This window comes from Chiloscyllium punctatum, chromosome 49, assembly GCF_047496795.1.
Source record: "Chiloscyllium punctatum isolate Juve2018m chromosome 49, sChiPun1.3, whole genome shotgun sequence".
Classification (NCBI taxonomy): Eukaryota; Metazoa; Chordata; class Chondrichthyes; order Orectolobiformes; family Hemiscylliidae; genus Chiloscyllium; species Chiloscyllium punctatum.
In genome coordinates this window covers 45,248,373-45,265,924 of record NC_092787.1, presented here as the reverse complement: position 1 = coordinate 45,265,924, position 17,552 = coordinate 45,248,373, and positions in this window count along the sequence as shown.

Here is a 17,552-nt window from a genome sequence, read left to right as displayed (position 1 = left end):
GGTGGGATGCTCCTCTTCGGAGGGTTGTGTGTTCTCGATGGGTCAAATTATCTGCTTCTAGACTGTAGGGATTCTCTGAATGTTGTAAACCATCTATCGACTGGAGTGAAGCTCTACAATAACTACCTGAAAACTAAAGTGGAATAAAGCATTGGAATATCTCTGTATTTATCAAGAGTTTTTAGCTGTCAGAGAGCAGACACCATTGAATAAGTATTCTCTAGTTAGTCAGTATTTAATAAGTAAGGGGTCCCAATGTATCCTGGATATCCATCACCCTGCCAGTGGAGACAATGCCTTTGGCTGTGAAACCCCTAGAATTCAGGATATAAGTTCTGGAATTCTTCCCACAAACTTTGCCTCCTCTATACCCAACAATTCCTGACTTAAAATGCATCTTGAAAGCTACCTGCTGCCTGTCCTAACATCTCTTTTTTGCTGCAGTGCCTTGGAATATCTCCTGATTCTAAAGATCTTAGACAAATACAAGATGCTGTTGCCTTGATTTCAGGGGTTTGTACCTTGTAATATTAATTTTGTAAACAGGATTTAGCCTGCTCATAGTCATAGAGGTCTACAGCACAGAAAAAAAGGCCCTTCAGCCCATCGATTATGTGCCACTCTGTGTTGCTTTTGTAAAGCAAGGAGCTCTCCTCATAGTCGAGAGTGTGGTGCTGGAAAAGCACAGCTGGTCAGGCAGCATCTGAGGAGCAGGAAAATCGACATTTCGGGTATAAGCCCTTCTTCAGTAAAAGGCTTATGCCTGAAATGTCGATTCTCCTACTCCTTGGATGCTGCCTGACCTGCTGTGCTTTTCCAGCACCACACTCTCGACTATGGTGTCTAGCACCTGCAGTCCTCACATTCTCCACGTTCTCCTCATAGTCATGCTTAAATTTTATCAGTCAACTAACATCACTAAAACAGACTTTCTGGCCAATTACTGGAATCTTGCTTCATGTAAATTGGCTTCTGCATTTAACATATTACAATTAGAACAGTGAAAATTAGAATTAGAATTGGAATCAGAATTAGCTTTATTGTCCTGCGTACTCACACAAATACAGGGAAAAGTTTGCAAGTCACCACCTATGGCAGCTTAGGTACAAAGATACCTAGGTACAGATTCTTAACTACAGATGTTTTGGGATTAAATAGAAAAGTTAAGAAATAAAAGCCCAGGAGAGGAATAAAATAGGAAGTAAAGCACTTTGGGACTTCCCGGGCACATGGAAGGTGCTACATAAATGCAACACTTTTTTCCTCTCTTTTAGCTGAAAGAGATCCGGCCCTTTCCACGAAGTCCATGTCGATGAACTGCTCCCATGGAAAAGTGTATGGATTATTCTATACAACATGGAACAGGAGCAGAGTTCTTAATGCCAGTGCTGATCTATTGACTGTCGCAGTGAATGAGCCTGTCAGGCACCTCATTAATCACGAGTTACTCGAGTGGTACATTTCACTCTTTGACCCACTCCCCTTCCCTAATGCTCCTTTCAACATTGAATATCTTGTTCTAAATAAGGGTGCTTAGTGACATAGCACTTCAGTGAAGTACAGGACTTGGTGAAAAATAAATTTAACCCAGATATTTGGAAGGGCATCTTTAGTCAAAGTGTGCTAAATGTTTCAAATTATCAGCCAAGTGTGTGAATGAGTTAAAAGCGATTTATTGGAGAGTGCCCTGAAGCTAGAGGGGGACAATACAATAGGATGGAGATTTTTCATTGTCCTTGATTTTGATCTTCTGATTTGGACTTGTCAGGGTGGGTGTGGACAGAGAGATGCACAGATACCACATCAAGGTGAAGGGGTAAATGTAGGGGAATGGGTCTGGGTGGGTTGCGCTTCGGTGGGTCAGTGTGGACTTGTTGGGCCGAAGGGCCTGTTTCCACACTGTAAGTAATCTAATCTAATCTAAAATTTGAGTTACATTGAATGTACATTGTAAGGTCATACATCCAATTAGTTTATGCTGGTGTTTACGTTCTACATCAGTACCTACTCACCCTGCTTTGTGGGATGAAGTAAACTGACAGCCATTGAAATGTATTCGTAACCAGCTTTAGCCTGTATGCTTTTTAAAACAGATAAACATGTCTTATGAAAATTGTTTATATATCCATGGGTAACTCGGGGGCTATAATCCATTCTCTCTGGCCATTCATTCACTTATGTAACTTCCGCCTAAATCCAGCTCTTCCATTCACCTCAATTACTCCTTGCAGTACCACATTCAGCAATCTTACCACTCATTGGGTCAAACATATTCTGCTGAGAGATAGATTTGGAAATGTTGATGTTGTCCAGATGCAGAACAGGAAAAGAAAGGGTAGGAAAACAGGATGCAAACTGGAATTGATGAGTGCAAGAAGGTAAGGATAGAGAGAGGAACCATAAAACCGATGCAATAGATGCATGTAAGTAGGTCATTTAGCCCCCCAAGACTGTTTTGCCATACAATGAGATCATGGTCAATCTGATAATCCTCAACTCCATGTTTCCGCTTTTTCCCCATAATCCTCGATTCCCTCCAGGATTAATAATCCATCTCAGCCCTGAATATACTTCATGATCCAATCTTGGTAGCCCTCTAGGCCAAAGAATTCCACAGATTCACATCCCTCTGAGTGAAGAATTCTTCCCCATCTCTTTCTTAAATGAACAATCTCTTCCCCTGAGATTACACAGAATGACATAGACGCAGAACTAGCTCGAAGGTAGGAGACAGAGGGTGGAGGGTTGCCTTTCAGTCTGGAGACCTATGACCAGTGGTGTGCCACAAGGATCACTGCTGAGTCCACTGAGTTTTGTCCTTTGTATAAATGATTTGGATGGGAGCATAGAAGCTATGGTTAGTCAATTTGCAGATGTCTTCAAAATTGTTACCTTGGAGTACAACAGGACCTTGATCAGAGAGACTAATGGGCTGAGAAGTGGCAAATGGAGTTTAATTCAGATAAATGTGAGGTGCTGCATTTTGGAAAGGCAAATCAGGACAGGACCTCGACACTGAATGGTAAGGTCCTGGGGAGTGTTACCAAACAAAGAGATCTTGGAGTGCAGGTTTATAATTCCTTGACAGTGGAATCACAAGTAGACAGGGTAGGGAAGAAGGCATTTGGTATGCTTGCCTTTATTGATCAGTGCACTGAGTAGAAGAGCTGGGAGGTCATGGAATACTGCATTCAAACCTGGTCTCCCTGCTATGGGAAGGATGTTGTGAAACTTGTAAGGGTGCGGAAAAGATTTACAAGGGTGTTGCCAGGGTTGGAGGGATTGTGGGCGGCACAGTGGCACAGTGGTTAGTACTGCTGCCTCACAGTGTCAGAGACCCTGGTTCAGTTCCTGCCTCAGGCGACTGACTGTGTGGAGTTTGCACATCCTCCCCGTGTCTGCGTGGGTTTCCTCCGGGTGCTCCGGTTTCCTCCCACAGTCCAAAAGATGTGCAGGGTCAGGTGAATTGGCCATGCTAAATTGCCTGTAGTGTTAGGTAAGGGGTAAATGTAGGGGAATGGGTGGGCTGCGCTTCGGCGGGTCGGTGTGGACTTGTTGGGCCAAAGGGCCTGTTTCCACACTGTAAATCTAATCTAAAAAGCTCTAGGGAGAGACTGAATAGGTTAGAACTGTTTTCCCTACAGCATTAGAGGCTGAGGGGTGATCTTAAAGAAGTTTATAAAATCATAAGGGGCATAGCTAGGGTAAATAGCCAAGATCTTTCCCCAAGGTAGCAGAGTCCAAAATTAGAGGGCATAGGTTTAAGTTGAGAGGGGAAAGATTTAAAATGGACCCAAGGGGCAACCTTTTCATGCAGAAGGTGATGCATGTATGGAATGAGCTGCCCGATGAAGTGGTGGAGGCTGGTACAAATACAACATTTAAAAAGCATCTGGATGGGTATATGAATATGAAGGGTTTAGAGGAATCTAAACTAAATGCGGACAAATGGGACTAGATTAATTTAGGATTTCTGGTCAGCATGGACAATTTGGACCAAAGGGTCTGTTTCCATACTGTACAGCTCTAAGATGCTATGACTCTACACCCTTTGGTCCTACAGTCTCCTACAAGGGGAAACAACTTTAACATATCTACCATGTCAAGTTCCCCAGGAATCATATTTTTCAATAAAATCACCTCACATTCTTCTAAACTGCAGTGGTGGCAGCCTCAATCTACTCAACCTCTCCCCAAAAGACAGTCTGTCCACCCTCCATCCCTGGTATCAGTCTAGTGTCACTTTCCTGTCGGCCTGCATTTCTCTTAAGTCTTTTCCAAGCTCAGGCAGTTCCAAATCAGCTAATAGAGTAGTTACGAAGTCTGCCCACTGAACTGGGATGAAGTAAACCCGACAGCAGTTGAAATATATTCTTAATCATTTCTAGCTTGTATGTTTTATTTTAAAACAGATAAACTTGTCTTGTGAAGAATGTTCTATTTAACCATGAGTAATTCAGGGCTATAATCCATTGTCATGAGAATTGGTAAAATTGGTTAAACTTTGAAATTAAAACTGACTTTGCCTTCTCCTTGACCAGTCTGTCTCACACGCAAACTCAGAGTTGCATCAAACATAGAAGGTCAGGCAGCATCCAAGGAGCAGGAGAATCAACATTTTTGGGCATAAGCTTTTCATTCCTGATGAATGTTGATTCTCCTGCTCCTTGGATGCTGCCTGACTTGCTGTGCTTTTCCGGCACTATACTCTTGACTCTGATCTCCAGCATCTGCAGTCCTCACTTTCTCCTCAGAGTTGCATCAAACCACATGATATAAGACATAGAAAGTTGAAATCACTGCACAGAAGCTGGTGTCTCATCACTGAGCCATCCTTTACCAGTGCACGGTACACTGGCTATAACCAGCCTGCTCAGAGCCAGTCCTCAACTGAGGAGATTGTAATCTCCTGGTTATAGATATATCTTTTTCCATTTTTATGTTTTCCCCACATCACCACCAAACAGCAGTTGTACTTATTTTTTCGCCAACACCTATGTCATGTGTGTGTGTATAGATATAGGATACAGTGAAGAACAATGAGTGCAGAAATCTTTATTCATTTTCCATCACCAGGAAGTAAGGAATAACCCAAGTGGCCAGTGACAAGCAGTGTCCTTCTATCACAGGGCAATGTCGGAGTGAAGGGGAGAGCAGAGATTAAATCAAAATGGAGTTGGAGGGGGAAATAATATACTCCACTCCCTGCGGTGCCCACCTCTGCTTGAAAACCCCAAGGGTGTTGGTGGACACCGCATGCTCCTTCTCCAGGGACACTTGGGCAATCGGCCATATTGTCCCCCTCCATGGCCTGCTTCCTGGACCTGTTAATGGCCAACCTGGCCAAGTCCAGGAGCAGACCTATCTTGGTTATATTCTTTTTTTTTCCCCCAGACTACCACCTGACTGCGGTAGTGTTTATATTTTCCCCCGCACTTATGTTGTGTGTGTGTGCAGGTGTGAGACACAGTGAGAGACACAAGGTGCACGAATCTTTATTCGATTTCCATCACCAGGAAGAAAGGAAACACCCAAGTGGCCAGTGACAAGCACTGCCCTTCACATCAAAGGGCAATGCTGCGTGATCAAAAAGTGAAGGGGAGGGCAGGGATTAAATCAAACTAGAGTTGGAGGGGGAAATAAAGCACTCCACTCCCTGTGGCGCCCACCTCTCCCTGAAAATGGTGAGGCTGTTGGTGGACACCGCGTGCTTCTTCTCCAGGATCACCCAGGCTCAAACGTAACCGCGGAAGAGGGGCAGGCAATTGGCCATAACGACCCCCTCCACGACCCACTGCCTGGTCCTGTTAATGGCCAGTTTGGCCAGGCCCAGGAGCAGACCCCTCCTGGTTACATTGGTCAGCCAAGGCTTTCCTACCTAGCCCAGGTTAACAACTCCAAACAAGAACCTCATAGTTAACAAGGTCTACCTGGTTCCAATCACTACAAAAATGTAGAAAAGTTGCAAATAATAATAGGAATTCAACATGGTTTGGAAGGATATAGTCAGACTAGTGAAATGGACAGATATATGGCAAATGAAATACAACACAGAAGTTTTGTTCAATATATTTTGGTAGAAATAACAGAGCAGTATAAATTTATATTTACATATATGTATATATATAAAATAGATTATATACGTGTGTTTATATATATGAAATATATACTATACACAAATGCTAGTATATATAAAAATATATTTTATACATGTATGCTTATATATATATGTAATATATTATATACATAATGCTAATATATATATAAATATATTATATACATAATGTTAATATAATTAAAAATAATTTTAAAGGGAATGCAGGGACAAAGATTCCTGGAGATATATGAACAAAAATAATTGAACATAACAGGGCAAGTTGCTAAGGCTGTTAAACAAAAGCATTTAGGATCGTTGGTTTTATGAAGAGAGGAAGACATTAATAATGCACTTTTGAAAAAATCTCAATGCAGTACAGAGTTTGCACAGGAGACTACCTTGCATGGTACAAATGAGATCACAATTTCAGGGTAAGGGGCAGGTCATATAAGGCTGAAATGAGGATTAAGCTTTTCACTGAAAGGGTTGTGACTCTTTGGAAGTTGTGGGTGTTCCTTCACTGGATACATCTAAGTCTTCTGGACTCTCAGAGAATCAAGGGATTGAGGGGAGCGTAGGGAAAGACAGAGAGTTGAAATCCAAAGTCAGCCATGATTGTTTTGAATGATGGAGCAGACCCAACAGGCTGAATGGCCTCCTCCTGCTCCTATCCTCTTAATGATTTGTAATGAGGGACTTTACTTAGCTGGAGAGACTGAAAATCATCGGGATTGTTCTCATTATGAAGAGATTGAATGGAAGTGTTCTGAGTTTTGAATGGTTCTGATTGAGGAACTGAGGAGAAATGGTTTTCAGTGACACATGGGTTGGTAACCAGAGAACATAAACTGACCAAAGAATCAGAGGTGATAGGAAAAACATTTTGATGTGGAAATTACAATCTAAAAGGGTGCCAGAAGCAAGTTTAATCACAATTTTCAAAAGGAAATTAAATAAATATTTGAAAATAAAGCTCGCAAAGAAATGGAGTTAATCAGAGGAGTGGGGCTAGTTAATAACTCTATCAAAAAGCCAGCACAAACATAATTGGTCAAATGGTCTTCTGCTATGCTATCATTCTGTCACTCTATGATCCTAAGATAAATCAATCAATCATCCAGGAAATCCTTTTAGTCCTACTTACCTGTCCTGACAAGCTTTTACATTCCTCCCCTTCAAATTGTAATTTCTGTAATTTCTTCACACCTGTAATTTCTTCGAATCGTTCATTATTTTGGCTCTTCAAATTGTACATTTGCATAGTTAGTCAGCGTACATGCAAATATATTTCAGCAAGTCGTCATTCCGTGTTTTATGCCCCGGCATTCCTAACCGCACAGAACCTTCAGGGGAACTGTTAGTTGGTACCTGTGCCCGCACGATGAGGAGCATTGGTTCTGGAGCTGAAGCATGTAGCAATGTTCCTGAGGAGTTAATTAATTCTTGGTAACGTGCAAAGGGATGCCACTTCCTAGAAACAGCAATGACTCAGTTGGCATTCCCACCAGGAATATTTTCTTCAAATTTCCAAGCTTGGGGTTGTGCAAGAATGAGGAGAATAGTGCACAGAGGGGAAAGTAGATTGAAGTCTACTCCTGTTCCTTTCAGGCGTGATCCTCTACAGCATGCCCATCCCTTGTAGTAAAACTCCCACCCACTGCAGGAAGGAGATCATGACACAGTAAACCTTTGCTTCCTGCTCGCCTGGGGGCTCTGTGAGAGGAGGAGATTCCTTTTCCCAGAAGGCAACAGGAAGAGGTGAATTCATCATGGGGGAGGGGCACCTCTCAGTTCAGTGTCATCTCCCTCCACCTTCAATTTCTCCTCCTCCCTGCTCCTACTTGAGCCTTCAATGCATTGACCCCTAGCAGGCTCTTACCATCTTCAAGGTGTACATCTCACCAGAGGCTGATGTTATGCAGAACACAACAGAGGTCCGCACTGACTGAGAGCTTTGCAGCAGATGTCATTTCTGAGCAGCATAGGGACCAAAATCAAATCTTCTGAAGAATGATGGCCCACTCAGTGGCATTGCTGAGCAGTTGGATTTGATTGTATCTCCTCTGTGTCCTGACCAGAGGCTCCTGTAGAGGGGTCAGTCACCACAGACATTGGACAGACATTCCTCACCCCCATGGATTTATCCATGCAGTTTGGAGAAGGGACTGAATATCTGAGACCGACTCATCTGCTGGAGGGTAAAGGGTCTCACTGTTCAGTCGTGGGGAATTTTGATGGCCTTACAGCTGCTCAGTTTCTGAAGGTCTTGCTAATCCGTCCCGTACTTTAAACTTCAAACTGTTTACCAGCTCTGAAACAGCTTTAAACTACCTTAACTGGCCTCAGTTGGAGGGAGAGCACGATTCCTAACTCTCATTTCCTTTGTTTGCATATGTAAGGTCCTAGGGAGTGTTGTTGAACAAAGAGACCTTGGAGTGCAGGTTCATAGCTCCTTGACAGTGGAGTCGCAGGTAGATAGGATAGTGAAGAAGGCATTTGGTATGCTTTCCTTTATTGGTCAGTGTATTGAGTCTAGGAGTTTGGGTGTTAATGTTGTGGCTGTACAGGTCATTGGTTAGGCCACTGTTGGAATATTGCGTGCAATCCTGGTCTCCTTCCTATCGGAAAGATGTTGTGAAACTTGAAAGGGTTCAGAAAAGATTGCCAGGGTTGGAGGATTTGAGCTATAGAGAGAGGCTGAACAGCCTGGGGCTGTTCTCCCTGGAGCGTCAGAGGCTGAGAGGGGACCTTATAGAGGTTTACAAAATTATGAGGGACATGGATAGGGTAAATAGACAAAGTCTTTTCCCTGGGCTGGGGGAGACCAGAACTAGAGGGCATAGGTTTAGAGTGAGAGGGGAAAGATATAAAAGAGACCTAAGGGGCAACTTTTTCACACAGAGGGTGGTACATGTGTGGAATGAGCTGCCAGAGGAAGTGGTGGAGGCTGGTACAATTGCAACATTTAAGAGGCATCTGGATGGGTATATGAATAGGAAGGGTTTGGAGGGATATGGGCCGGGTGCTGGCAGGTGGGACTAAATTGGGTTGCGATATCTGGTCGGCGTGGATGGGTTGGATCAAAGGGTCTGTTTCCATGCTGAGCATCTCTATGACTCTGTATGATCCAACTCCTTATTGATATTTCACTGAGGACTGGCATTTATAAACCCCTTCCAACATGAGATCTCAGGGCACTCTGAAAATTCAGTCCATAGACTTGGTCTCAATGGCCATTAGTGGAAAAACATTCCAAGTTCTAACATTCCGTTGGAAGGTTGTCTTCTCTCTTTGTTCTTCGAGGGATAATTCTGACGCTGTAACTCTCTCCTTTCTCAACTGGGTTTAATGGTAATACCATCTACTGAGGCAGTTCGACCCCACCAAAAAGGATGTGGCCACATACTCACTGCTGAAAACTCAATACTTGTTCTTCAGCCTTGCCTTTTAATGGAGGTGATGGCCTTGTGGTATTATTGCTAGACTGTTAATCCTGTGACTCAGATAATACTCTGGGGACCTGGTTTCGAATCCTGGCCATGGCAGATGGTGGGATTTGAATTCAATAAAATAACTCTGGAGTTAAGAGTCTAATGATGATCATGAATCCATTGCTGACTGTTGGGAAAAACCCATTGGGTTCACTAACGTTCTTTAGAGAAGGGAGGTGCTATCCTTACCTGGTTTGGCCTACATTTGACTCCAGACCCACAGCAATGTGGTTGACTCTTAACTTCGATCTGTGCAGTTAGGGATGGACAATAAATGCTGGCCTCACCAGTGATGCCCTCATCCAGTGAATGAATAAAAATGTTCCTTCTCACCATGCATGCTTCATTTATGGCATTGCACAGTCCTTTCGTCATCGAGGCCTGGCTGCACATCCTTTAAGAAACAGGGATGGCTTACGGCCTGTTTTCACATTACCACCAACGGTTCGATCTAAAGGTAACATTCATAATTAGCATAATCTCAGGGGTCCCAAAGGAAATGAAGTACTTTTGAATGAGGAGAATGTATGAAGCAATTTATACACAGCAATCTTCCACAAACGACCATGTCATAATTACCAAATCATCTGTGTGAGTGGCGTAAGTTCAGGGATAACTATATGCCAGTTAACTGCCTGCTCTTCTTCAGCATGGAAACGTGAAATCTTTTCCAGCCACATAGGAGACACCATCAGGGGTGCTGCATTTCAGAATAAGACATTATGTTGCGATCCCATTGAAAGGTGGAAAGGGGGGGGGGGGGGGGGAAGGGGTGCAGTGGAGGGGGCGAGAGTTTGTCAAAGCTCCCATGACACATTTTGACACAGGGTGTAATTCCAAGCCAGATGCTGCAGTATGAAACAGACGCCAACGTGTTTCTTGATGATGTGTTTATTGAACAGAATGCAGCATTGTGCTGTCTCCTACAATACCGGTACAGCCAAGTGCTCCAAATACTCAGTTAAACAATGTCCTTTGCCTGTTTATCTTAACAATAAATGAATATACCGTAAACACATAGCAATGCAATGTTTCAGTGTATTGGTCATCCACAAGCAGGAAGTTCAAAAAGTATTCTCAGATAGAACACAGTGTTTGCAGGTAACAAGTATAGGTTGACCTGATTGTGCTATGTTTACAGCTATGTATATCACAGGGGAACATCCTTCAACGCTGACCCTTGGAGGAAGCTATCGAATTGAAACGGATTAAAAGCTCTGCCTTCATGGTACACTATTGGGCAAGAGTTGTCATGGCTCTCAGATTGTCTTTGGATAAAAATTAACTGTTAAGTATCCAGCTGTCTGTATATGCAGAGAGTAAAAGAAAGCACTCCAGATTGCTCATGTTCTTCAAAGATGATTGGGTGGGGGCACAAAGACTCCCTGACTGAAAGTCAAGCATCATCCAAATAGGTCACAAACAGAGTGTTTCCTTTTCACTTGGTGCACCATGAGAACGGATATTCAGGCCATTCGGCTCATCAAATCTGCACCAACCCTATCCCTCTACCCCACATTTACCAGAGCTAACCCACCTAGCCTGCACATCTTTTGACTTATGCAAGACTCAGCAGAAACAGGGAGAATGCACAAACTCTACACAGACAGTTTAGATTAGATTAGATTAGATTGCATACAGTGTGGAAACAGGCCCTTCGGCCCAACAAGTCCACACCGACCCGCCGAAGCGTAACCCACCCAGACCCAGTCCCCTACACCGAACAGTACAGGCAATTTAGCATGACCAATTCACCTAACCTGCACATTTTTGGATTGTGGGAGGAAACCGGAGCACCCGGAGGAAACCCACGCAGACACGGGGAGAATGTGCAAACTCCACACAAACAGTCGCCTGAGGCAGGAATTGAACCCAGGTGTCTGGCACTGTGAGGTAGCAGTGCTAACCACTGTGCCACCCTGCTGCCCACAGTTGCTCAAGGCTGGAATCAAACCCAGGTCCCCGGCACTGTGAGGCAGTAGTGCTAACCACTGAGCCACTGTGCATGGAGTCATAGAGTTGTACAGCATGAAAATAGACCCTTTGGTTCAGCTCATTCATGCCAACCAGATATCCAAACTAAATCTAGTTCCCATTTGCCAGTTTTGGCCCATATCCCTTTCAACTCTTCCTATTCATATACCCATCCAGGTGCATTTTAAATGTCATAATTGTACCAGCCTCCACCACTTCCTCTGGCAGCTCATTCCATACACACACCACCTTCTGTGTGTAAAGGTTGCCCTTTGGGTCCCGTTCACTTCAAACCTTGTAAATCTGTCTGAGCCTTTCAAATTTAACAACATCTTTCCTCTAGCAGGGAGACCAGAATTCAACGTAATATTCGGAGTGCTGGATGGATGGAAGTGGGATGCAAACTGCTGGAAAACATCTAACCAGAACTGGCAACCTTATTGGGAATTACTATAGTAATTGTTCGATACCTTGGTGATATATGGTCAATTCTTGACCTAATTCTTGACACACAAACTTAACCGATTCAGCCTTCAGGTATATTTTATGAATGTTTATTCTTGCTGGCCTGATGAGAAAAGGATGTACATGACCTCATGATGACGAAGCAGTGTTGTGGAGGTGAGGGCTGGTACATTAACCCACTCAGACCCTCCCAAAAGATTGTACTCACAATAATGCAGGTCAGAGAGCACTAGTGTGTAGATCAGTGTTTCACACTCATGCCCTATTTTCCTTCCACCCAGTGGAGCAGTCTGCAATTGCCTTAAGGAGCCACCTCTGTGGAGCTTAATTTCTGACAAGGCCTACAATAGGCTTAAGTGGGCATTTGTTGAAGCCATTTAGGACTGAGCTGAGGAGAAACTTCTTCAGTCAGTGGAGGGTGAACCTTTGGAATTCTCAAATTCTCATCTACGTGCAAACCCAGTCATGAACTAAGTTCATGTCAGAGATTGATAGATTTCTAGTTATTATTGACATCATTAAGATAGCATGGGAATATAGCATTGAGCCAGATGAGACCAGCCATGATTCAAAATGGTGCAGCAGACTTGTGGGGCTGAATGGCCTACTCCTGCTCCTATACAGAATGGCTGACAGGTAAATTATGAGTGAAACTCAGACTCTTACTTATAGAATTAACAAAAAAAAAGAACTGTCCTATACTACCAACATCGCCATCCTTGTATGTCTGATAGGAAGTTTGCCAGGAGTCCTGTTATGGCTCAAACCCCCAACAAATACCTATTCATTTTTTGGAGCTTCATATTCTCTGGATAATCAATGCCATCGTTGCGCCACACTGTTGCTGTGGTGGCTGCTTGCTTCCCAGAAGCAAGGGGAAGCAATGGCATTTTTGGGGGGGGGGGGGGGGGGGAGGTGGGGGGGGAAGTGTGGAGGGGGAATGGAAAAACAATAGCTGCGCTCCAGGTAACTTCTGAACTGGATCTCACAAAGCTGCCTGAAGGCTGGAAGCAGCCATTCTTGCGGCTGCCAGAGGTCAGTAAAGGCTTCAGAGCTGTGACGGGAGACGCTGCGCATGACTATAGCACTCCCTCCCACCCCAGTGGAGCAGCCCACAGATGCCTTAAGCAGCCACCTCTGTGGAACCTAATTTCTGACAAGGCCTACAATAGGCTTGAGTAGGCATTTGCCAGGATAGTGAGCAGCTTTAAAAGACCGGTCAGAAAGATGTTTCAGGGTCAAGTGCTGGGCAGATTGAGAACAGCAAACCTTTGTTCCAGTCTCTTCACATTGTGAATCGATCCCTCTGAACCAGGTGATTCAGCATTTTACTGAAATACTTGTCACTTAAAAGGCTATTGACTGAATGGGTGCAACATTCACTTGATCTTGATCTGTCTCACAAGCTTCTCACAAAGAGGGATCATGTATCACTCCACAAAAATCCTCAAGAATTTGGAAAGCACTTACTTGCTTTGTGTGCCCCATACATCTGAGGCACTAGGACAACTTGTTGAAGCATAGAACAATACAGCACAGGATCAGCCCCTTCGGCCCACCTTATCTGCGCCAACCATGATGCCATTCTGAACTCGTCTCATCTGCCTGCACGTGGCCCATATCCAATAATATCCCAACTTTAAAATGTCCAAAGGGATCTTGAGGGAAGCAGTTTCCTTCTAAGGAATCATTCACAGAGAGGAACTACATTGTTATCAACATCTTTTTAAAAAATACCAGGATTGAGAAAAAGAAAACCAAAGGGACCTGTAAAAGATGAATCACACCATTGCTGTTCTTATAAGTTCTTCTTTGAAAAAAAGGTATTGATCCAATTCATTTAATAAATGGAAATTTTAGGGCATTGCTGAGAGACAAAGGAAACAGGAGCAGATCAGGCATTAGGAGCGAGTGAGAGAGCTGGGAATGAAAGAAGGAGAGAGAGAGAGAGAGAGAGAGAGAGAAAACCAGAGTTTAAGGAACAGGCTTTCTAACAGAGATGTGTTATTATTAGTAAGAGGTTCTCAATAACAGAATAATATTGTGCAGATTAGGTGGATTAGTCATGAGAAATACAGGATTACAGGATTAGGATCTGGGTGGGATAGTCTTTTGAGGCTCAGTGTGGACTCGATGGACCGAATGGCCTGCTTCCATGCTGTAGGGATTCTGCAATTCTATGAATATCAATGCCACACAGCCGCACAGAGATACTCAGATAGTCACACAGACAGTCAAACTATACAATCGAGAGCAAGACAAATCCAGACAAACATCACGGCGACGACTAACCGGAACTTTCATAGAAACTTAATCACCCACAACATCACACTGAGTTTGCATTTTTGTAAATCTCTGTTGGAGAGGGTGCAGGAGATATTTACAAGAATAGTTTTATGAATGAGAAATATTTGAGGATCGTTTGGAGAGGTTTCAACTGTTTTCCTTGAAAGGAAAATACTAAAGAGCAGATCTGGAATAGAAGCTTTCAAGATAATGAGAGATCTGGATGGAGTGGATAGGGAGAAACTGTTGTTGCTTGCAAAAGGATTGAGAATGAGAGGGCAATGATTTGAAGTGATTTGCAAGCATAATAAATATGATGGAAGAAAAGCCTTTCTCATGCAATGAGTGGATTGGATCAGGAATGTACTGCCTGGAAGTGTAGTCAAGGCAGAGTCAGCTGATACATTCAAAGAGTCATTGGATAATTATTTGAATAGAAACAGCATGTAAAAATATGGGCAAAGGCAGGAGAATAGCACTAAGTCATAACATTTGCTGGAGAGAGCAAACTTAATGAGCTAAATGACCTCGTTCAGTACCATGACAAATCTGTGATTCTTTCTGCCAAAGTTAGACAATCCAAACTCAGTTATACCCTTCCAGGGGGTAGGTTTGTAAAGGATCAGCAAAGACTTGTATGAACCAAAATCCAGCTTGTGCCCAGCAGTTGGAGTTCTTGGCGTCAAGAAACAACTTTCATTCTCCATCAATACTAAATTATTACAGTTCAATATAGCACCACACATCACAGCTGGAACATCACAACATCGATCCCGCTGTTAACCTGCAGAAAGTTAGTAAAAGGATTATTGAACGCCAAATAACAATAATTTCATTGATGTTTTAACTTAAGATATAAACGTTTGTATAAATGTACAACCAGGTTCAAGAGCAGCTTCTTCCCTACTTTTATTAGACTTCTGAATGGACCTCTCAAATTTCAATGATCTGGTTGTTTGTGCAGCCATAACATTGTGTTCCTCACTCTATTCTCTTCCCCTAATGCACTTTGTATGGCATGATCTGCTAGTACTGCCCACAAAACAAAACCTTTCACTGTATCTAGGTACATGTGAGAATAATAAACCAAATCAATTCAAGATAACCTGTGTTTGTAAACTTTGACCAAACTTTTATTTATTTAGGAAAATGTAAATGGTATATTTAAATCCATATTTAAACTATGGTGAGAACAATTGTCAATATTATAGTTTAACTGCTTATTATCAGGGAATTCTTTGAATTTTTAAAATTCTGTAGAATTATATAATTACCACCTAACAAATCTGAGATGTAGAGAGGGTTAAATATAGAAGGTGGGATGGACTGTATAAGACCATAAGCATTACCAACAGAAGCAGCTGTTCAGCCCCTCAAGTCAGTTTCACCATTCAATAGGATCATGGCTGATCCAATGTTCCTCACTTTCCTGTCCCTTCTTGATTCCCTTGGTGATCAAGAATCTTTCGTAGCCTTAAATATCCACAAGAACTCTGGCCCACAGTTCTCTATGGCAAGGAGTTCCAAAGACTCACAAGCTTCAGAAAAGAAATTCTTTCTCATCTCAGTCTTAAATCAGCATCCTTTTATTATTCTGAGATTATGTCCTCTGGTCCTAGACTCTCCCACGAGGGAAAGCATTTTCTCAGAATTGACCCTGTCAAGCCCCTTGAGAATCCTCAATGTTTCAATGAGATCACCTCTCTTTCTTCTAAATGCCAGCGAGTAGAGTACCAATGTGTTTAGCCTTTGCTCATAACGCAATGCGTCCAGACCAGGGATCATCCTAGTGAACCTCCTCTGAACAACATCCAATGAAATGATGTTGAATAAGGGAACCAAGGCTTCTTCAGATGTGGTCTCACCAGCATCTAGTACAGTTGTAGTAAGATTTCCCTCCTCTTTTACTCCAACCCCCTTGAAATAAGGGCCAACAATCCATTCGCTTCCCTGATTACCTGCTGCCCCAGGTTGCTAGCTTTCTACGTTTCATGAGCAAGTGGTCCCAAGATCCCAAGTCCCTTTGTGTTTCAGCTTTCTGCAGTTTTACTCCATTTAAATAACACTCGATTCTTTTGTTCTCCCTTCCAAGTGAACAACTTTGTATTTTTCTCACATTATACTCAATTTGCCAACTTTTTTCTTACTAACTTAACCTTTCAATATCTCTCTGTAAACTGTCTGTATCCCTCTCACAACCTGCTTTTCCACCGATTTTTTCTGTTATCTGCAAAGCTGGCTATAGTACATTCAGTTCCTTCCTCCCAGTCATTAACATCTATTATAAACAGTTGAGGTCCCAGCACTGATTCCCCATGGCACCTCACTGGTCAGAAGTCACCAGACTGAGAAATAATCCTTTATCCCCACTGACTGTTTCCTGCACATGAGCTAATTCTCTATCCATGCCAATATAGCACCTAAACTCCTTAAGGCACAAATGTCGTTAAATTGGGCTAAATGGTTTATAAATTCAGTGACAAATTGATAATGGTGTGGACTTGTACAGCAATAGACAGCAGGTAAGGATTAAACAGAAGTAAAATTCTACCCATATATAGAAGTAAATGTCTCAAGCTCAATGAAAATAATAGCTATCACTTCGGATCTAAGCATGGTTGATTCATTGACGGGTAATCCACATGATGGAATGCAGACGACAATCACAGGAAACATCCCCTTAGAAATGTTTAATAAGGAGAAATGACTGTGCACTGACAGATGGTAATACTGAAACCTGTTATGAAAGCGATAAAACTTAATGTAATGCAAGCATTTTAAAAATAATAAACGTTCCAAGATTACATGTTAAATCTGCCTTCACAGTTAATACAGCTCTTTACCATGTAGGATTACTTACCTCTCCCAATAGCTCAAACCCTCCAACCCTGGCAGCATCCTTTTAAATCTTTTCTGAACCCTTTCAGGTTTCACAACATCCTTCCTATAGCAAGGAGACCAGAACTGCATGCAATATTCCAAAAGTAGCCTAACTAATCTCATGCACAACATGACCTCCCAACCCCTGCACTAAATGGTCTGACCAATAAAGGCAAACATACCAAACACCTTCTTCACTATCCTATCTACCTGCGACTCCACTTTCAAGGAGCTATGAAGCTGCACTCCAAGGTCTCTTGGTTCAGCAACACTCCCCAGAATCTTACCAGTAAATGTATAAGTCCTGCCCAGATTTAGCTGACCAAAATGAAGCACCTCTTATTTATCTGAATTAAACT